We start from the raw sequence: 22,966 nt of genomic DNA, 5'->3' as shown, positions 1-22,966 counted from the left end.
GGCGTAGCAAGGAGGGGGGCGGTCCGCCCCGGGTGTCAGCTCGGGGGGGGGGGTGCTCCCTGCCAGCTCCTCCCCCCTCGGTGCATCGACCCCCCCCCAGTGCCCACCCTCCTCCGTCCAACCAGCTCCCTACCTTAAAAAAAATATCGAATCCGAAGCGAGGCGCAGCGCCTCGTGCCTGCACGTAAAAGAAATGTGCACCGTCTCATCGGGCCTTCTCTCGCTCTGTCTGTCCCGTCCTTGCGGAAATAGGAAGTTGCGTCAGCGGAGGGCGGGACAAACAGAGCGAGGGAAGGCCCGATGAGACGGTGCACATTTCTTTTACGTGCAGGCGCGAGGCGCTGCACCTCGCTTCGGATTCCGATATTTTTTTAAAGGTAGGCAGCTGGTTGGACGGAAGAGTGTGGGCACTGGGTTGGGAGGGTGTCGATGCGTCGAGGGGGGGTATGTCATCATGCTGCACCCGGGGGGGGGGGGTGCAACAGCGAACCGCCCCGCCCCGGGTGGCAGCCCCCCTCGCTGCGCCACTGCCGCTTTCTAGTCAGCTGTTTCTGACGAAGATTGTGGAAGAGGGACTGATTGCAGCACTCCTTGTTTTGGGGTTGGAGTGGACGGCTGCCACTATTCAATCACAGCGAGTCAAAACCTTCTCGTTTAGGACAGGCAGCCAAAAGAGATCCAGCCTACTCCAAGGCTTCAACATATCACCTGAAGTCCTTCCTACCAACATATTTATGGACCATTTTTAGACTCTTTTCACCTTTCCTTATTATGTATTTTCTCTGTTTCTTCGATTCTATCTAATTTAATTCTAATTTAATTGTAACTGTGTCACCTCTGATCTGGCAATAGCCTATCAGTGCATTGTAAGCCACTTTGAGCCTGCAAAACTGTGGGAAAACGTGGGGTATAAATGTACAAAAATAAATACATAAATAAATAAATAAATATATATATATATTTCTATATATCTATTGCTCTTAATGTTGACATATTGTATATCTATTCAGTTTCAAAATATTCCTTTTCTCAACACTCAACAGCAGGAAATGCACCTCATTGCTCAAAAATCTCTTGATTCTCGTAAAAAAAAACCCCCAAAACAACAACATGCCTTACATACACTGACTCTCGTGGTGCAACAACTACAGTATTAACAGTTTCTGTTGTAGAGCCTCCTTTAGACTTCCAGATAACACTCATGACCCATATTAGTATGCAGCAGGCATGGGAAAATGATAAACTCCTATTTAGACTGCCATGGTAACAGAAACAAAATGGGACTTTGGAAAGACAGGGTCCACAGAAGAACAAAGCCAAGTCCCCAAGCTTTTCTTCTACCTGACATCTGTTATTTAACCTAGAAAATTCTATCAGAAATCTGATCTGCTAACTATTTTCTGAACAGGGACGGTGTATGTTTTAACCTCTTCTGCCAACGATCTTATCAATCCAGTCTCTATGGTGGTCTCTGCGACAACTAAGGGGCCTTGTTACTCCAGGATGTCAAACATGGGAGAGTAATTTTATAAAGCTGCACCTAGGTAGCATTCACTTTCATGCATCTAGTTTACTCTTATTTATAAAATCAAGTATGCATCTACTTGACTTTATCAAATATTAGCATAGGTATGATAGAATCCACATACATGTTGGCGCTAGCACGTAACACAAGGGCGTAACTAGGTGGGGCCACGGGGGCATGGGCCCCCGCAAATTTAGCTCCGGCCCCCTGCTTTCACCCCACCGCTGACCCTCGTCCGCCACATTTGACCCCCCCTCCCACTGCCGCGAACCCTCCCCCACCGCCGCCGTCAGGTACCTTTGCTGGCGGGGGTCCCAAACCCCGCCAGCCGAAGTCCTCTTCAGTGCCGGTCTCCGGTGCGTTGCTGCTCTGGATTCTGTTTCTGTGAGTCCTGATGTCCTGCACGTGAACGTGCAGGACATCAGGACTCACAGAAACAGAATCCAGATCAGCGAAAGCGCCGGACTCTGAGACCAGCGCTGAAGGGGACTTTGGCTGGTGGGGGTTGGGGACACCCGCCAGCAAAGATACCTGGTGGTGGTGGTGGAGGGTCAAAAGGGACGGGTGAGGGGGTTAAAATGTGCCCCCTCACCTCGGGCTCTGGACCCCCCCTCCCACCAAAGTCTGGCTACGCCCCTGACGTAACATCAGCTCAAGGCTGATGTAAATGTTAGAGTGTACTTTTCTTACGTACATGTGAAACTTAAGGAGTTTTATAGTCTTTCGGGGCAATTCTATAAGCTGGGCCTAGAGGTGGGCGCTAATTGTATGCATCATAGGCACTGTTCCCTCTAAACTGTGTGGGGGTCCTCCAACTGTATTGCTGCCAATAGGGGCTGGTGATTCAATATTGTGTTTTCAATTGCTAAGGACAGGCAGGATCTCTGGAGCCCTGCAGAGCTTGCCTGTCCCTCACTATTAGAACTGTGTTAGTGAAACAGCACCCCCAACTGGTAGGGCTACAGATGGAGGACTCCCGCTCAGCTTAGAGGGAACAGTGGTAAAAAGGTGCCATTAATTGACAGCTGCCTATGTCTTCTGGGCACTATTCTATAATGTAGCACATAAGTGCCTTAGCACCTAACGGCAAGGGGGTGTACACCTGGATGGAGGGTGTGTCTCTCTGTTATGCATGTACTTTATAGAACATTTTAAATCATGTGCTTCACTTGATGCACCTATACATGTCAATTTACATCTGCCATTGACATGGTAAATTGTCGCACCAAAGCTGGCGTATGTTAGCATTCTGTAATGGAATCTTGGTGCCAAGATGCTGCTATAGAACTGGAGCTATGGCATTGGGTTGGCTAGAGTGAGGTGCCAATTTGTGTGTAAGTACAGACTCCACCCATGCTCTGCCCAAATGTTCCCTCCTTCTGCATGTCCATAGTGAACACACACTCCATGAAATTTATACTCATATACTTTCAGGCTAGTCAGTATTTTATAAGAAGCCATCTACACGTATAAGTTATCACTTACAGGCATAAAAAAGACTAAAATACAGGCATTTCTGTGCATTCTTACTCCCCGCAATTTGTTATAAAATTACCATCTTAATGTGGTAATAGTCAAAGCATTGGCTTGACAGCACGCATTATTTTGAGCATTAAGAATACATTTTTAAGAGAGCAAGAAAGTACCTATTTAGTCACTATTTTATAAAGGCATTAGGCAGAAATTGTACCCACATTACAGGCATAGACATCATCCGCTTAGATGTACAACTGAATGTCCATCGACTGATTCAGCTCGGCTAGTGGATTGAGGTAGATATTGAACAGAATACATAGTAACATAGTAACATAGTAGATGACGGCAGAAAAAGACCTGCACGGTCCACCCAGTCTGCCCAACAAGATAAACTCACATGTGCCATTTTTTGTGTATACCTTACCTTGATTTGTACCTGTCTTTTTCAGGGCACAGACCGTGTAAGTCTGCCCAGCACTATCCCCGCCTCCCAACCACCAGCCCCGCCTCCCACCACCGGCTCTGGCACAGACCGTATAAGTCTGCCCAGCACTATCCCCACCTCCCAACCACCAGCCCTCCCTCCCAATAGTAACATAGTAGATGACGGCAGAAATAGGTGACAGTATTGATTCTAGTGGTACCCCATAGGTCAGTCATGGTGGTGATGAGATGCTCCAAGCAGTATGGACTGTTGCCTGTCTGATAAGAACATAAGAATAGCCATACTGGGTCAGACCAATGGTCCATCTAGCCCAGTATCCTAGGATTTGAACCAAGCTAGTACTGTTTCATTGATACCTGTTTCTGCCAGTCATGCTAGCATGATATTGTGATCCACATTGTGAAAAGCTGTTGAGAAATCTAGCCGTACTAACACCGAGGCAAATCCCCTGTCTCGGTTTCTGTGAAGACCATCTAGTAGGGATACAAAGAACATATCTGTTCCATAACTGGGTCTGAATCTAGAATGACATGAATCTAGCCAGTTTCTCTCTTCTAGCCAATCACTGAGTTGAACTCAGACAGTTTGCTCTATAAGTTTTCCTAGAAATGGGATGTTAGATACTGGATGGTGAATAGAGCGTTGGATGCTTCGTAAGCTCTTTAGATGAAATGTACCTTGAGACAGCAAGTGACGCGAAACATGAGTTCATGTCAGATTAATGAACATCTCTGATATAAGTAACGACTGTGAAAAAAAGACAGTAAGATAAAAGTATTGACGAACTGAAGATTTTTGCAAGTTAAGTAATTTTATTATGGTCTTTGAATTAGGAAATCTTTAGAAAATTGATGGGTAAAATTTAAAGAAAAATTTTAAAAATATTGGATCAATGACGAACACATGCCCACCATAAGAAAGTGCCTGGCTCACGTATATAGCCTGAATGGTGGTGTCATGAAGATCTGATAGATCCATTACACTAATCCCTAAAACATTTGTTGGTTGAGTTTAAATAAGAGTGGATAGGAGCTGGGTGTTATAGGATTGTGTATATATGATACCTCCTCCTTTGAGAAAAGACTGATACCGAAAATAGTGGCTAGATACTGGATGGTAACATACAAGTTTGTCCTGGTCAAGGTTGTTCTTCTTTAGCAAAGAACGCACCACTGCCCTTTTTAATGCTGTTGGTAGTTGCCGATTAGAAAGAGAGGAGTTCATAATTTTTGTGGTGCCTTCTACGAGGCCAATACTTGCATTCTTCACTTTCTTTGATGGACAGGGTTTGAGGGAATAGATAGTTGGTCGAAGGTCTATTCTTATTTTTCCTGGATGGGAGTATCAGCTGCATCCCTAGCCATTTCTTATAGGGGCTGAGCCCCCCCCCCCCCCCCCCGACAAATGGAGCTTCCCTCTCAAAACCCTCCCAAAACTCTCCCAGCACTTCTCTGAAGCCTTCACTTTATTGAAGAAGCCTGACCCTTTTGCCCTAAAGGAGGAGGAGTGGCCTAGTGGTTAGGGTGGTGGACTTTGGTCCTGAGGAACTGAGTTTGATTCCCGGCACAGGCAGCTTCTTGTGACTCTGGGCAAGTCACTTAACCCTCCATTGCCTGCTGCATTGAGCCTGCCATGCGTGAGGTAAAAAAATAAAAATAAATAAAGCTTGCCTGTATCAATCCCCCCCACCCTGGCCACCTGGTGAAATTCCTTATGCCAGGATGAAAATGGCACTAGTGACCCCTAGCAGTAGTCTCACATTACAACCACTAGGAGTCAGGCTGCCATAGAAAGGCAAAAGAGTTCATAAATGCAAATTAACAAAATGCTGCATATCATGATGCAATGAAGAAATGACAAAACTGTTACGTACCCATCAAATATAATTCATTCTATTAACTACTGATTTACAACATGCTTTGTGATAATTTGGCCACTGACAGAATCAAGTGGATGCTGTCGAAGGCTCTGGAATTCTATCCAAAAGCACAGTATAAACTGCTGAAAATATATCCCAGTGTCAGTTTTGATTATTACAGATAATTTGATGCTCTTATTGCCTTGTTATGTAAAATGTTCTCTGAAGCTTGGATGACAGGGCACTTCACGGCTGGATGGAAAATTAGCAAAATCTGTGCCGTTTTATAGAATAGCATGAATTCTATAATATTCAGCGTGAACAGTCACCATGTGAAGTTAAAGGCCAGACCCAGTGCTTAACTTTATAATCACCAGGACTATAAGGGATGCTAGGAATTATTAGGAAAGGGATGGCAAATAAGACCAAGAATACTATAATGCCTCTATATCGCTCCATGGTGTAACCTCACCTTGAGTACTGCGTTCAGTTCTGGTCGCCATATCTCAAAAAAGATATAGCAGAATTAGAAAAGGTTCAAGGAAGAGCAACCAAAATGATCAAGGGGGATGGAACTCCTCTCATATGAGGAGAGGCTAAAGAGGTTAGGGCTCTTTAGCTTAGAAAAAAGATGGCTGAGGGGGGATATAATTGAGGCCTGCAAAATCCTGAGTGCTGTAGAACAGGTAAAAGTGAATCCATATTTTACTCTTTCAAAAAGTACAAAGCGTTAGGGGACACTCAATGAAGTTACATGGAAATACTTTTAAAACAAATAGGAGGAAATGTTTTCTCACTCAATGAATAGTTAAACTCTGGAACTTGTTGCCGGAGGACGTGGTAAGAGTGGTTAGTGTAGGTTTAAAAAAGGTTTGGACAAGTTCCTGGAGGAAAAGTCGATATGCTATTGAGATAGACATGGGGGAAGCCGCTGCTTGCCCTAAGATTAGTAGTATGGAATGTTGGTACTGTCTGGGTTTCTGTCGGGTACTTGTGACCTGGATTGGCCACTGTTGGAAGCAGGATACAATGAATATTTATGAGACAAATTTGCATGTACTGCCTCCACTGCATGCAAATCTCTCTCATGAATATTCATTGTGGATATCCTGAAAACCTGACCAGCTGGGGTGCCTCCTGAACCAGGATTGGGAACCTCTGAAATAATTTATGCACTTTGCTTTTGGCAATCTTGGTGCGAGCAGTTAGAGGAGCTCTACGGCTGGTGTAAGTGGTCAGGCCTAAAATATAGGCACTAATTTGCCCTGCTACACTAGTATTCCATAAATTAAGGTGTCTTTTTATTAAGCTATGGTAAAAAGTAGCCATAGTGCGCACTTATGCAAGTTTTTACAGTGTGCTAAGGTCATTTTTACTGCAGCTGTAAAAGTGGCCTTTTTATATTTCCTGTATTAATGGCCATGTACTAATTTTACCATTAATGCACAGCCATTAAAAAATATTAGTGTATATGAACTTACCGCCACCCATTTTCTAGGTGGTAATGGCTCACATGCATTCCTGCACTAATCACTGAGGGCTCCTTTTACAAAGCTGTGGTACTGATTTCCGGTGCATTAAATGTGACAAAGTCCATAAGAACTGAATGGGCTTCGTCACATTTAATGCACCGGAAATCAGTACCGCGGCTTTGTAAAAAAAGCTCTTAGTGCGCAGTAATGTAGCTGAGTTAATTGCTTAACACAAAATGCCCACTCTCTGCCCCCAGACCCGCACCCTTAAAAAATGTTAAAAATATTTTTAGTGCACAGTTAGCATGTGCTTATTTGGCAGTTACCACAGGATGTGACAAACAGCGGAGGTGGTCCAGAGAAGGAGAAGACAATCGTTGATTTGTCACATGCAATTTTATTGTGCTATGACCCAACTTGGCCATGTTTCGATACTATGCCTTCATCAGGGGTTAATAGATTCTTTAATGTAGAAGAGAGCAAGTGGCACATATAAGTATACTCCTTTCCGGTCTATCCACAGCCAAAAATTCACCTGTTTGTGCCAAAATGCCATTATTCAAAATATTGAAGAATCTGTTGACCCCTGATGAAGCCATAGTGTCAAAACCTGGCTGAGTCAGGTCACTGCACCTCCTTATAGAATTGCCATCCAGTGGTAAAATCCCTGTGGAGGAGTAGCCTAGTGGTTAGTGCAGTGGACTTTGACGCTGAAGTACTGGGTTCAATTCTCACTGCAGCTCCTTGTGATTCTGGGCAAGTCACTTAACCCTTCATTTGCCCCAGTTACAAAATAAGTACCAGTATATACTTTGTAAACTGCTTTAAATGTAGTTGCAAAAACCATAGACAGGTGGTATATCAAGTCCCATTTCCCTTTCCCTCTACAATACATAGACTCACTCTGAATCATGTCAATGCTCACTAGAGGTAGGCATGGGAGTGGTGGGATAAGCATAGGAAGAAGAAAGGTAGACTTAGAGCCACCAGCAGCACTACTAGTGATGATTAGAGATTTGGATCTCCTGTTCTCAGTCAAGATAAGGAGAATATCAACAGCTGCTGGAGTAGGTTCCAGTGAAAAATTTGAAAATATCAGCTAATATATAGTTGTTTGCTCCCATGTCCTTACAGGAGCAAAAGAAGGTAGAAGCAGTGAAGGGTAGGGTGGCAGACCAACAGATAAAACCAGTATTGCAGAAGTAGATGCATCCTTTCCCTTCTAAACAAGATTTTGTCAAGGTCCTCCTCTGTTATTGAGTTAAAAGAGTCCCATATATATATATATATATGCAAGGAGAGGGTAAGCTTGTGCGAGTCTGATTAATTGACAGGAGACTGAATGAGACTGCCTGTTGGTTCTGTACCCCATTAGTCCTCTTATAATGATTTTAGAAGTAGCCTAATAGCACAGTGGGCTGAGAACCAGAGGAACTGGGTTCAATTCCTACTGAGGCTCCTTGTGACTCTGGGCAAGTCACTTAACCCTCCATTGCCCTAGGGACAGAGAAAGTACCTGTATATAAAATTTAAACTACTTTGGTTGTACTACAGAAAGGTGGTATATCAAATACATTACTCTTACCCTTAGAAAAGCATTGAAAACATGATTGTTTTGCAAGACATTTTGATTTACCAATGGTTATAGTTTTAGCTGTATTCTACTTAATTTTTGGCTCCCTTTATGATGGAGGTGGATTATTGTGCTAACAATTTTGTAAAACTGTGTTTCATACACTGAATTATTTTTTTCAATCCACTTTCAGCTGTCAAGGTTAGGTGCAATCGAAATGCTTGAGCAAAATTAAATTAACTTTTAATTTTGTTGGCCAAATGGTGCAAAATCACTGCAGTTCAATTTCAACTGGGCAGGCTGCTTCAGTTGTGGGGGTTGCAATAGGCCATTTACTATGCTGAATAGGTGCTTAGTTGAATTGGCAGACCGTTCAAAACACTGTGAGAAATATTGTGTTTTTATTACTGCTTGTGATACCCTGAGTGGGGGTTTGAGGGTGGGCTTGCGAAATAACACAGCCGGACAAAGCAGTGGTGTTCCTAGGGGGGCGGACACCCGGGGCGGCGCCCCGCCCCCCCCCGGGTGCAGCACCCCCCCCTCGATGCAGCGCGGAACCCCCCCCCCCCCGGGTGCAGGACACCCCCCCCCCGATGCAGCGCAGAACTCCACCCCAGGTGCACGCCGCTGGGGGGGGGTGCTGCAGCACGCGCCTGCTCAGAGTTCCCTGACTTTGCGCGTTCGCTGGAGCTCCCTCTGACCCGGAACAGGATGTAATCGGTTCCAGGGCAGAGGGAGCTGCAGCAAACGCGCGAAGTCAGCGAACTCAGAGCAGGCGTGCGCCGCGGCACCCCCCAGCGGCGTGCACCCGGGGCGGACCGCCCCCACCGCCCCCACCGCCCCCCCCCCCCTTGGTACGCCACTGGGACAAAGGAATATAAATGAAATTAAGTGGTTTATTAACTGAATCCTGAGACTTGTTACGTCACAGGGCCAGGAACACAAGATGACACGCCTCTGCAGTTTAAGTACAGTCTCAAGCAGGCCTCTGGCTAACAGGCCCAAATAACAGTCTGTGGCTGGCGGGGCTGCCATGCTCCAAACATAGCCTGTAAGTTCTTGTTGGTTCGGCTCCAAGTTCAGAGCAAGATTTGCTAATCTCAAATCAGGAAACTAAAGTGGTTTACCTCAGCCAGGTCACAATCATTAGACATAAGCTATGGTGGCATATGCTTGGGCTCCTATTCTTCCTTCCCTGGGCCTCCTTAACCTCAGTCTGCCCCTGCCTTTTATACTTCCTGGTTCTGACTCCACTCCTCCCAGCTCACTTCCTCCCGGGGTGGGACCAGTGATCTTAAGGTGGCTCAGGCTATTTGATGGACTATTTTTAAGGGTGAGGGACGTTGTTCTATAAACCCCTTCACACTGCTGTTAAGGCTTGGTGGTACTTTGTCATGTGTTTCTCACAATTTAGCCTGTCCTCATTCAGGCAGGATTTATGCCACCTCCTTTCCAGTTTCTGGCCTTGGTGCATATGGGTCCAAAGTTCTGGAGAGAACTAAGGTGAGCATTTGTGAGTGGGGTATAAGACCTCTTCTAGAGATGCAATTTTCTCTAAAGCCTTAGCTAAGTGTGTATTCCAAATGTCAACCTGCTCTGACACTGTCTTTTCATCCACATGGGGCTAGACCAATGCTTCTCAACCAGTGTGTTTGGGCACACTGGTATGTCGCCAACAGCTGGGAGATATGTCACCAAAAATTTGACAGACCGTATGCTTTTGCTTTTCTTAACAACTCACGTGTACTGCAGGTTGGGGAGAGTTAAAAACCAGGAAGTCAGGGTACTTGAAATCTTTATAACTGGTCCCTTCTTCTGTCGCCAACTCCAGATGAAAATGTTGCAGCTCACCCCTTTCTTCCATCCTGGAAGACAACACCATTGCATCTGTATTTCCCTTACATCATTGTTAACAACAATTAAAGACCTCTTTTTATCAAGCTACGTTAATGGCTCCTGGTGCGGTAAAGCCAACAAAGCCCATTTACTTTGGATGGGCTCTGTCTGCATTGTCGTGTGGGAACTGTTAGTGCGGCTTGATAAAGGAGACATTTAATGATATATAGGGTTTTTTTTCCTTTGTTCAGCTGCAAATTGTAGTGTTTAGTGTGTCATGCATGTGAATATTGTGTCAGGTGTGTCACAACAGAAGAAAGGTTGAGAACCATTGAGCTAGACCAAAACCTGCAGGAAATTCTTGTTTCTGATCTTCCAAACTCTGGAAGGCATCCTGCACTTCAGATGATCACTTTGGGAAACTTTGATTATGAAATGGTCTGTTCATGATTGAAATATTATCTCAACACGACTATCCCGGTGTTCTGGGATATCTACCCTCTTGCAGAACTCCAAGGGGCCCTTTTATTAAGCCGCGTAAGCGTCTACGCAGGCCCAACATGCATCAAAATGGAGATACCACACGGCTACTGCATGGCCCTTGTGGTGATTTCATTTTTGGTGTGTGTCCACTACGCGCCCCCCCAATTTTTTTTTTATTTTCTGGCACGCGTCAGCTACGTGCGCCAAGTGGCATTTGGTGCGCGTAGGTCATTACCGTCCGGTTACCGCATGAGACTTTACCGCTAGGTCAGTGGCTGGTAGTAAGGTTTCAGACCCAAAATGGATGCGCGGCAATTTTTATTTTGCCACATGCCCATTTTCAGCAAAATATTTTTAAAAAAGGGTGTTTTTACAGACGCACTGATAAATGGATTGGAGCGTGCCCTAAACCCATGCCTACACTACCGCAAGCCATTTTTCAGTGCACCTTAGTAAAAGGACCCCCAAGTCTAGTATGTGGCCCTTTGGAAATTGGTATAATTTATGTTCATACCTGCTCTACAAATTAGGCAGCCTGTCATAAACTGACCCCTCTATTCTGTTCACTAACACCGTTGTGCATGCTTGGAATACAATTGTGCAAACGAGTATAACAAATCACAAACAGAAAGCCAGTGTGTCAGACTGAACGGCCTCTGCTGCTTTGCAGGGTTCATATCAGAAGGTTTTTAAAAAAAATGTCTTTTCTATGCACCTGCACATCTTAATTGCCTCTTCAGAAATCCCTTTCAAAATGCAGTACAGTATCTCTGAGTAGATAAATGTGTACAGGGTGAGTCGTTCCATTTCTTTCCATTACTTGGGCTCCTCCATGGCAACCTCTCAATTGTGAAGCCTGGGGAGACCCTTTAGGCACACATATACTTCCTTTCTTTTCCCCCCGCTATTTATAATGGCTGAGATAAGTAAAGTGCGTTCTGAAAGACGTGTTCAGAAAGCCAGCATTTTGGGATTAGTGCGGAAGGTCGCTTGATCAAACGGCTGGGTTTGAATAGCATTTCAGTAATGAGTGGTGAACTTCAGCATCTACAAGATGTTATTGTACCCAATTTTTTTTTAAATCCAAAGATAAAGTCCTGCATGTCTAAATTCGGTTACTTCAAATAAAAGGTTATTCTTCATAAAAATACAGTTCTATGAATGCCTACTTTCTACTCTACCCTGACTAAAGGTCTTCTTATCAAAAGTTAGATTTATTTTGCACTGCATTAACCACAATGAAAAGAAGGAGGGGGCAGCATTTGTTCTTTTCCTCTTGCTCGTTCTAGGTCTTCCTTAGGTTTGAATCCACCAGCAGAGATCTCTAAAGTAGAGGCAGATCTCCACTCTTCCGTTCTTCCGCCTCCTGGGATCTTGAGCAAGGAGGTTAGATTGAGAACTAGAGGTGGTATGAGGCTATCTAGCCCATTATATGTAGGCGGAGCTTGCTGGCAGTAGGTGGAGATTGCCATCAGTGGCATTCCTGGCCTGGATGGCACCCGGGTGCAGTGCGCCCCCCCCCCCCCCCCGCTACATGACACCCTCCCTCCGGCGAAATGACACCCCCCCCGGGTGCACGCTGCTGGGTGGGGGGGGGGGGGGTGCCACGACGCACGCCTGCTCCTCCGAGTTCGCTAAACTTCGTTTGTTCGCTGCAGCTCCCTCTGCCCTGGAACAGGAAGTAACCTGTTCTGGGGCAGAGGGGAGCTGCAGCGAACGAACGAAGTTTAGCGAACTCAGAGGAGCAGGCGCGCACCACGGCACACCCCAGCAGCGTGCACCCGGGGCGGACCGCTCCCACCGCCCCCCCCCCCTTGGTACGCTACTGATTGCCATCATACTGGTTCACCCAAAATAATAGCAAATGCTATTGAAAACAATAGTGCAAGATTATTAGAATTAAGGGACTAATGGATTATTCTGTTTTGAGCATGTTTCAGGGACAAGTGGTTTTCTTAAGTCAAAATAATAAAAATAAATATTTTCTTTCATGCAGATCTCTCATTTGTTTAAACATAACCCAATGGGCTATAAGCCCCCTAATGCAGTCCATTGGTTTTCTTATATTTTGTCCTTGTGATGACTTATTCTGTGCCAAAACTGGAAATACAGTGAAACAGAATAATAGAATTCAGTAACATCCAAAACTTATTAATTAACATTATAATTGTGTTCGCATTTGGGTAATAACTGAGAAAATGCTGTTGAAAAATGACTTGAAGAAGAAATAAATATATATCAGAGAACTGGAAAATGTTGGCACATTTAGAATGACTCTGGACTTCTGCATGAAGGAAGCTCTGCCCTCATTGTGAAATCATAGCTTTATACAATACTACTTACTACTACTTAACATTTCTAAAGCGCTACTAGGGTTACGCAGCGCTGTACAGTTTAACATAGAAGGACAGTCCCTGCTCAAAGAGCTTACAATCTAATAGATAAGAGTGAGACAAATATAGGACAATCAAGCCATTGTGACATCACTGATGAGGTTGGCTCTTAGGCATTGGTGGAATGAGGCATTATGACATCACAATCTCAGCTCTGGTTAAATCACTGCTATATGTAATACTACTACTACTACTTAACATTTCTAGAGCGCTACTAGGGTTACGCAGCGCTGTACAATTTAACATAGAAGGACAGTCCCTGCTCAAAGAGCTTACAATCTAAAGGACAAATGTACAGTCAGTGAAATAGGGGCAGTCAAATTGGGGCACTCTAGATTTCCTGAAAGGATAAAGGTTAGGTGCCGAAAGCAACATTGAAGAGGTGGGCTTTGAGCAAGGATTTGAAGATGGGTAGGGAGGGGGCTTGGCGTAAGGGCTCAGGAAGTTTATTCCAAGCATAGGGTGAGGCGAGGCATGAAAGAAACCATGCAAATTTAAGTGCTAGCATATACATCAGCTCGAGGGTTGAAGTAAATGTTAGCATGTACTTTCAGCAAGTAACATAGTAACATAGTAGATGACGGCAGAAAAAGACCTGCACGGTCCATCCAGTCTGCCCGACAAGATAACTTATATGTGCTACTTAGTCCAGAGTGGAGGAATAGTCTAATGGAGTAATTCCCAAACCTGGTCCTGGAGGCACCCCAGCTGGTCAGGTTTCAGGATATCCACAATGAATATTCATGAGAGAGATCTGTATGCACTGCCTCCACTGCATGCAAATCCCTCTCATGAATATTCATTGTGGATATACTGAAAACCTGACTGACTGGGGTGCCTCCAGGACCAGGTTTGGGAACTACTGGTCTAATGGTTAGTGCGGTGGGCTGAGAACCTGGGGAACTGGATTTGATTCCCACTAAAGCTCCTTGTGACCCTGGGTAAGTCGCTTAACCCTCTGTTACCCCAGGTACACACTTAACCCCCTGTTTGCCAAGCTGTGCAGCTTAGCAAACAGGGGGGTGGGGTTAGATTGTGAGCCCACTAGGAACAGAAAAAGTACCTGCTTATAATATATGTAAACCCCTTTGGTTGTATCCACAGAAAGGCAGTATATAAATAAAATATCAAATCCATGACCTTTTAACTTCAAGAATTTTATAATCTACTTTCATAAGCCTGGACTCTGTCCAAACTCTTCCCTTGTGCATGCTTACAGTGAAAATGCACACCATGAAACCTGCATTCATATTTCCCTGCTAGTCAGTATTTCATAAGAAGTCATTTAGCCATTTAAGTGGCCACTTACACATGTAAAATGAATAAAATGGCAACATTTGCACATGTTCTTAGCACCGAAAACTAGGCTGCTCTTTACAGTGTTTACAGTTTCAAATGCCAGATTTCTCCAGTGTCACTGGTTTCACGTGAGCTTCAAGCTACATGAAATAGAAATTTTGGGAGATGCCTCAAAAATGAGTTTTGGTACCCTGGAATATATCTAGCTCTAATCAGTAGTAAGAATAGGGGTTGCTGATTGCTTAGGGCAGTAAAGTGGGACCCAGGAAAGCTGGGATTCAAATCTTATGTCTCCTCCCGACATTTTGTTTGACTTTGGGCAAATCACGAAGGAGGCCATTCTATAAATGGGCACACACAGTTGTGTGTCTCTTGCATGCTACCGCCCTAATTGACAAATGCACATTAAAATGTATTACGCACTGTTCTATAATGTAGCACATGAGCACTATGGCATGTAACTTTAAGGAGTGGAGGTGTGGTCTAGTGGTTAGAGCACTGGTCTTGCAATCCAGAAGTGGCTGGCTCAAATCCCACTGCTGCGCCTTGTGATCTTGGGCAAGTCACTTAACCCTCCATTGCCTCCGGTACAAACTTAGATTGTGAGCCCTCCTGGGACAGAGAAATGTCCAGTGTACCTGCATGTAACTCACGTTGAGCTACTACTGAAAAAGGTGTGAGCAAAATCCAAATAAATTATTTGAGATTCTGTTTGCTACTATCTGAGATTTTACATGGAATGTTGCTACTATTTGAGATTCTATATGGAATGTTGATATTATCTGAGATTCTACATGGAATGTTGCTATAGTGGAGGAGTGGCCTAGTGGTTAGAGCACCGGTCTTGCAATCCAGAGGTGGCCGGTTCAAATCCCACTGCTGCTCCTTGTGATCTTGGGCAAGTCACTTAACCCTCCATTGCCTCAGGTACAAACTTAGATTGTGAGCCCTCCTGGGACAGAGAAATATCCAGAGTACCTGAATGTAGCTCACCTTGAGCTGCTACTGAAAAAGGTGTGAGCAAAATCCAAATAAATTATTTGAGATTCTGTTTGCTACTATCTGAGATTTTACATGGAATGTTGCTACTATTTGAGATTCTATATGGAATGTTGATATTATCTGAGATTCTACATGGAATGTTGCTACTATTTGATAATTCTGTTGCTACTATTTGAGATTCTACATGGAATGTTGCTATAGTGGAGGAGTGGCCTAGTGGTTAGAGCACCACTCTTGAAATCCAGAGGTGGCCAGTTCAAATTCCACTGCTGCTCCTTGTGATCTTGGGCAAGTCGCTTAACCCTCCATTGCCTCAGGTACAAACTTAGATTGTGAGCCCTCCTGGGACAGAGAAATATCCAGAGTACCTGAATGTGATTCACCTTGAGCTACTTCTGAAAAAGGTGTGAGCAAAATGGAAATAAATAAATAAGGGAGCTGAACAGAAGAAATCAATAGGGCCCTTTACAAAGTGGTGGTAAGCCCATTTACCACCCATGAAAAGGAACTACCACCAGGCTAACAAAGAGTGCCCACCCCCCAGCGTGCCCTCATTGAGGTGGTGGCAAGGGCTCCCACAGTAACTGGGTAGCATGCAGTGCTGCCTGGTTAGTGCAGTGCTAAAAAATACGGGCTCATTTTCCCTAGCACGGGAAATAGTGCACGCTGGGGCTGGAACTACTGCCGGCACCACGTTGGGCCGGCCGTAGATCCAGAATAGCATGTGGTAAACCCATGTTGGTCTTACCACCGCTTTGTAAAAAGGCCCCTGAGTGAATTATTGCTGTTTTAAATGAATCACAGGAGAAAGTTATAAGCCCATATATGAAAAGGAAGGAAAAAACCTCAAAGTCGCTCTAACCTTTGACAGTTGTAAAGAGCGAAGTGGATCAATAGAATCCTGACTTCATCATAGGCAAAAAAGCTTCCAATACACCCAATGAAGTGTGTAAATACACTGTTGAAAGTGTTCAAAAACATGTGTAGTGTAGCATACAAAAAAAACACACTTAAAACGCCACTTCAATGGGGTCAAACATTGATGTAAACTCACCCCTGGGCCAACGATGTCCAGCGTTTCGTAGAAAACTGCGTCGGCAAGATTTATTTAACATCGGAGTAACCACCTTGGCAGATAAGACTTGTAGGTTTACTTCATATATGCACTTCTTTAAGGTACGTTCGTGTAGATGTGGATGAGTTTCTGGCTGGTAGGATGGTGTAGATGGTCTTATCTAAATTATAATTCAACAAAAAGCACCAAGACTAAGGAACGAAGGGACTCCTTGTTCCTACTATGTGGAGTGACTGTTTCATAGAGCATATCGAATACCTTTTTGTCTCATAAAGAAGAAGTTTGGTCAGAATATTCACTTTATAATAGATCGTATTTGACCCCTGACGCAGGCGTTGTGCGCCGAAACACAGCCCGTGTCGGGTCTATACTAGAATATTGATTTTGACAATTAAAGGAACTGTGTCCCGTTTCTGAAGGCTCTTGGTGTTTTTTGTTGAAATTTGGACCCTATTTTGTACTTTGAACCCTCTCTGTATTGTTTCATTGGACACTTATCTAAATTTATTTATTTATTAGGATTTATTTACTGCCTTTTTGAAGGAATTCACTCAAGGCAGTGTACAGTAAGAGTAGATCAAACATGAGCAAAAATTATAGGCATATATTTCAGCTGTTACACTAGTAATACCTAGTAATAATGAAAACTATATACTTTCCTTGATAGAATAAGTACCACATAGGCACAGACTTATGGAATTAACCCCCACATTTTATTTATTTAGATTTTGCTCTCACCTTTTTCATTAGTATCTCAAGGTGAGTTACATTCAGGTACTCTGGACATTTCTCTGTCCCAGGAGGGCTCACAATCTAAGTTTGTACCTGAGGCAATGGAGGGTTAAGTAACTTGCCCAAGATCACAAGGAGCAGCAGTGGGATTTGAACCAGCCACCTCTAGATTGCAAGACCAGTGCTCTAGCCACTAGGCGACTCCTCCACTATAGCAACATTCCATGTAGAATCTGAAATAGTAGCAACAGAATTTCAAATAGTAGCAACATTCCATGTAGAATCTCAGATAATATCAACATTCCATATAGAATCTCAAAATAGTACCAACATTCCATGCAAACTCTCAGATAGTAGCAACAGAATCACCTTTTTCAGTAGTAGCTCAAGGTGAGTTACATTCAGGTAATGTGGATATTTCTCTGTCCCAGGAGGGCTCACAATCTAAGTTTGTACCCGACTGCACTTTTTTGTCCTTTAGATTGTAAGCTCCTTTGAGCAGGCTCTTTGTTAGATTGTACAGCGCTGCATAACCTGGTAGTGCTTTAGAAATGTTAAATAGTAGTACTCAATGGAGGGTTAAATGACTTGACCAAGATCACAAGGAGCAGCAGTGGGATTTGAACTAGCCACCTCTGGATTGCAAGACCGGTGCTCTAACCACTAGGCGACTCCTCCACTATAGCAACATTCCATGTAGAATCTGAAATAGTAGCAACAGAATTTCAAATAGTAGCAACATTCCATGTAGAATCTCAGATAATATCAACATTCCATATAGAATCTCAAAATAGTACCAACATTCCATGCAAACTCTCAGATAGTAGCAACAGAATCACCTTTTTCAGTAGTAGCTCAAGGTGAGTTACATTCAGGTAATGTGGATATTTCTCTGTCCCAGGAGGGCTCACAATCTAAGTTTGTACCCGACTGCACTTTTTTGTCCTTTAGATTGTAAGCTCCTTTGAGCAGGCTCTTTGTTAGATTGTACAGCGCTGCATAACCTGGTAGTGCTTTAGAAATGTTAAATAGTAGTACTCAATGGAGGGTTAAATGACTTGACCAAGATCACAAGGAGCAGCAGTGGGATTTGAACTAGCCACCTCTGGATTGCAAGACCGGTGCTCTAACCACTAGGCGACTCCTCCACTATAGCAACATTCCATGTAGAATCTGAAATAGTAGCAACAGAATTTCAAATAGTAGCAACGTTCCATGTAGAATCTCAGATAATATCAACATTCCATATAGAATCTCAAAATAGTACCAACATTCCATATAAACTCTCAGCTAGCAGCAACAGAATCACCTTTTTCAGTAGTAGCTCAAGGTGAGTTACATTCAGGGAATGTGGATATTTCTCTGTCCCAGGAGGGCTCACAATCTAAGTTTGTACCCGACTGCACTTTTTTGTCCTTTAGATTGTAAGCTCCTTTGAGCAGGCTCTTTGTTAGATTGTACAGCGCTGCATAACCTGGTAGTGCTTTAGAAATGTTAAATAGTAGTACTCAATGGAGGGTTAAGTGACTTGACCAAGATCACAAGGAGCAGCAGTGGGATTTGAACTAGCCACCTCTGGATTGCAAGGCCAGTGCTCTAACCACTAGGCGACTCCTCCACTCTACATGCAGTGTGACTCCATTTTTTAAACATTTTGTAAATAAAAATAGGTGCCAATTTTCTCTTCTGGAGACTAGCGGGGCCTAGCTGAGAGGCAAAGTTTAGTAATTAGCACTGCATTTCTTTCACAACAGCAGTGTATGAACTTAGCAACACATTTTATATAGAGCAGTTCCCAAAGCATAGCCCGTAATTGCTAACAGACAGGGAGAAGGAAAACATTAAGAGATAGCATAAATAGTCAAATTTGACCTCTAAAGGTCAACTGAGAACTAAACAATTTTGTCACAGGGCTTTTTACTTAAGGGAAAGACTCATTTGCCTAAACAAGGAAGTTGAATTTAGAAAACCAACGAGAAAAGGAGTTTGTATCTTTATATACACTTACTATGTCTGACAAATGAATTTTGTTCTGCCTGGGTGAAGTTTATAGTTATTTATATTGAATAAAGCATAACAGAGAGTCTTTGCCCTTATATCACAGGATACATTTTCTCTAGGTCTTAATGAAGATGTTTGATTTGACTGCGGTAGAAAAGGACATTGAAACAGAGAAAAAAATATGTAATTTTTCTTACTGTTCTAAAATAAACTACTTTAGCTGTAAATCAATGAATAAAACTGAGAAATAAAAATAAAGCTTTATAGGCTCAATCATTATAAAAAAATATCTTTCCAGAAATACAAATAACCAGATGTTAAAAAAAAAAAAAAGTTTTCTTTGCCCCCCCCCCCCCCCCAACTAACAGTAGAGTGGTCACTTTTTTGTTTTTAAAAAAAAAAATGATTTTCTTTTTTCAGTGCAATGGAAAATGGGAGCAAGGGGTTAATAATAGCAGAGAATTATTATTATTTTTTTTTTTTTTTTGCAATGATGCAAAAAAGTTTCTATTTTAAGGATCAGAATGTGTTCGATTTCCTTGGAACACCAGAAGAATAACACAAACTGTAGGATTTTGTATGGTCTCCATTTTATTAAAATAGTTTTCTTTTGTTGGATATGCAACCACTTTAAATTCACAGGGGGTGGGGGGGGGGGGGAGCGGGTGACCCATGCCTCAGTGGCTCAACAAATTTGCCACAAATCATTTTACAAAAGAACAGCGGGGCTTTAAGACTAAACTGGGGAACTGTTCCTATTCAGCATTCATTTGTTTAGTAAACTCCACCCCCCCTCCTACCATGTTCACTATCTAATTGGCATTCTGACACTTCAGCAGGCTCAGCATCTGCTGCTTTGGATGTGTGTTGGATGGCTTTTGTTCCTTTAAAGTTGGAGTTTAAGGGGATTCTGCTCACCACCACATGAAATGCTGACCATTGTCTCTACCACTGGTTCATGGATGATGTCCTGATTCTAGAAGACCAGCTGAAAGCTTTGATGGAATTTTTTTTTTCCTTTCTTGCCAGTGATTTAATATATTTGAATTCACATGTCAGGGTTAGCGGTGCGGCTGGGCCACTTTCAAAGCTGGAGAGTGGAATCCTTTAGTCTGGTGATATAGTAACAGTGGTGAGCACATGAATTCAGACTGGATAATATTTATGTCTTGGCTGCCTGCTAAAAGAAATAGTTATTGTTCAGTCGATCGTGAAGCTGGGAAGTTCTTGACAGTACTGGGACCCATGAATGATTAATAAACATAGGTAAACTGGTGGACTGTTGATTTTGACCTTTTACTTAAATACGGTCCCATCAAAAATGATGTATTCCTGAACTTATGGTTTACTGTAGCAATCAGAGGGAACCTGCTTTTCTTCTAGTTGTTATTAGTATTAGGTTATAATTTCACGTAAAGCTGACAAAGTCTAAAGTAAACCTAGATTAGTTAAAACATGGAAGCCATAAGGCCTTGATTCTAGAAAACAGCTTCCAAAATAATGTTCTGTTGAGAGAGATATCGGGAAGGGAATGGATTCTGTGACTAAAAGTATGCAAATTCAGGGGTCCTTTTTACTAAGCTGCGGTAGCGGCAGGAGCCATTTTTCCCACGCGTCAGGGCCCTTTTTACTGCAGTGGGTAAAATAGCCCCCACCCCCCAAAAATGACCATGCAGTAAGGTAACTCTTACTGTGTGGCCATATGGTGGGGAGTGCTTACCACCACCCATTGATGTGGCGGTAAGGATTCCCATGGTAACCTGGCAGTAACTGGGCAGCGTGCAACGACGGCCAATTACCACCAAGTTAGCACTGGAAGTGGTGTGCGCTGGAGCCGGAACTACCACTGGCAGCTGCGTTGGGCTGGCGGAAGTACCGGAATAGTGTGCAATAAACCCGCGTTGGGCTTACTGCCGCTTTGTAAAAGGGCCCCTGCGAGTTTAAAGAAATGCTATAGACAGGCAAAGGGAAGGAATTATGATTTAGCACATGACTTTTCAGTAGCAGTAGAGAATGACATGGGGACAAAGTTTTTCCCTGTTCCCGCCCTGTCTCCATGGGTTCTGTTTCCATCCCCACCCCATCCCCGCAGGTTCTGTCTCCGTCCCCGCCTCATCCTTGTGGGCCTGTCTCTGTCCCTGTCCCATCCCCGCAGGATCTGTCCCTCTCCCCACCCCATCCCAGTGGGCTCTGTTCTCATCTGCAGAAACCTCGAAATGCCCTCCAACAGGAGGTGGTGGAGATGAAAACGGTAACGGAATTCAAACATGCGTGGGATATGCATAAAGGAATCCTGTGCAGTAGGAATGGATCCTCAGCTTAGCCGAAATTGGGTGGCGGAGCAGGTGGAGGAAGAGAGGTTGGTGGTTGGGAGGCGAGGATAGTGGAGGGCAGACTTATATGGTCTGTGCCAGAGCCGGTGATGGGAGACGGGACTGGTGGTTGGGAGGCGGGAAATACTGCTGGGCAGACTTGTACGATCTGTGCCCTGAAAAAGGCAGGTACAAATCAAGGTAAGGTATACACATATGAGTTTATCTTGTTGGGCAGACTGGTTGGACCATGCGGGTTTTTTTCTGCCGTCATCTACTATGTTACTATGTTACTTATGATTTTATATTTAAATTTTTTTATTAAAGTATAAAAAGGAACAATATGCTGTGCAACTGTCGCTGTAAATCAAAAATAGAAAACAATTTAAAAAAAATGAGTAGCTTGTCCTCTTAAAAGATGTGCTGGTAGCAGGAATGTACAGGTCCCCCCATGCAAATTTTGCTAGTTGTGGCCAGCATGTTTGCTTGTTTTTCCAAAAAATCAAAATATCGTTGTCTGCATCGCTCAAACATAAATAACAGTCCAGTTCATTAACAAGCTTCAAGTAGAAAATGATATGGGGACAAAGTTTGTCCCTGACCCCACGGGCTCTGTACCCATCCCTGCCCCATCCCCTTGGGATCTGTCCCCATCCCCATGGGCTCTGTCCCTGCCCAGTCCCCGTAGGCTCTGTCCCTTTCCCCATCCCGGCGGTTAGGTTACCGCAGGTCCCCATGTCATTCTCTAGGTAGCAGTTCAAAGTGAGTTACATTCACAAACACAGGTATTTCCCTGTCCCTAAAGGGCTCACATTCTAATGCAATGCAGTGTTAAGTGTCTCGCCCAGTGTCCTGTGGCAGGGGGATTTGAATCCCTTCTGCTCCACCCTTGAGCTATGCCAAAAAGGTTCAGCTTATTTAAAAAGCTTTGTGTGGCTGATGTTGCTGCCACTCACAAGTCCTGACAACACAAAAGGAAGTGGAAAAGAAACCAAATTCAAGAGATCAGTCCAAACACCAGGATAAGATGATCCAAACATGATTTTAAATCAATTAATAAAAATATATTATAGCAATTATGATAATAACTCTATTTACACATCATCATAGATTAAACAAACGAGAGATAAAAGTAGGAGAAATCTCTGTAACATAACCAACCTCAAAGTTGATACATCTATCAATCACTAGCATAATATATTGTATTTGTCAGCTTTAATGTTTGTTTATATAAAACTATAAATTAATAGAGCGTCCAGCAGAACAATGACATTAAAATGAAAATGAAAATAATGTAATAAAGTGATCTTTGATGATGTGTAAATAGAATTATTATCATAATTGCTATAATATATTTGTTACGTCTGTGGCCGTGACCACCCTCAGACTTACCCTGTTTCTGGGAGTCAGTGGCTGTGCTGGCTTCTGCTTGTCTCTGTGTCTGTCTCTGTCTTTAGTTTCTCTCTGGCTCTGTGTGCTGATTG

The sequence above is a fragment of the Microcaecilia unicolor genome, chromosome 8 (genome assembly GCF_901765095.1).
Source record: "Microcaecilia unicolor chromosome 8, aMicUni1.1, whole genome shotgun sequence".
In the NCBI taxonomy this organism is placed as follows: domain Eukaryota; kingdom Metazoa; phylum Chordata; class Amphibia; order Gymnophiona; family Siphonopidae; genus Microcaecilia; species Microcaecilia unicolor.
The sequence above is the reverse complement of the archived record's forward strand: the minus strand, read 5'-3'. Positions refer to the sequence as shown.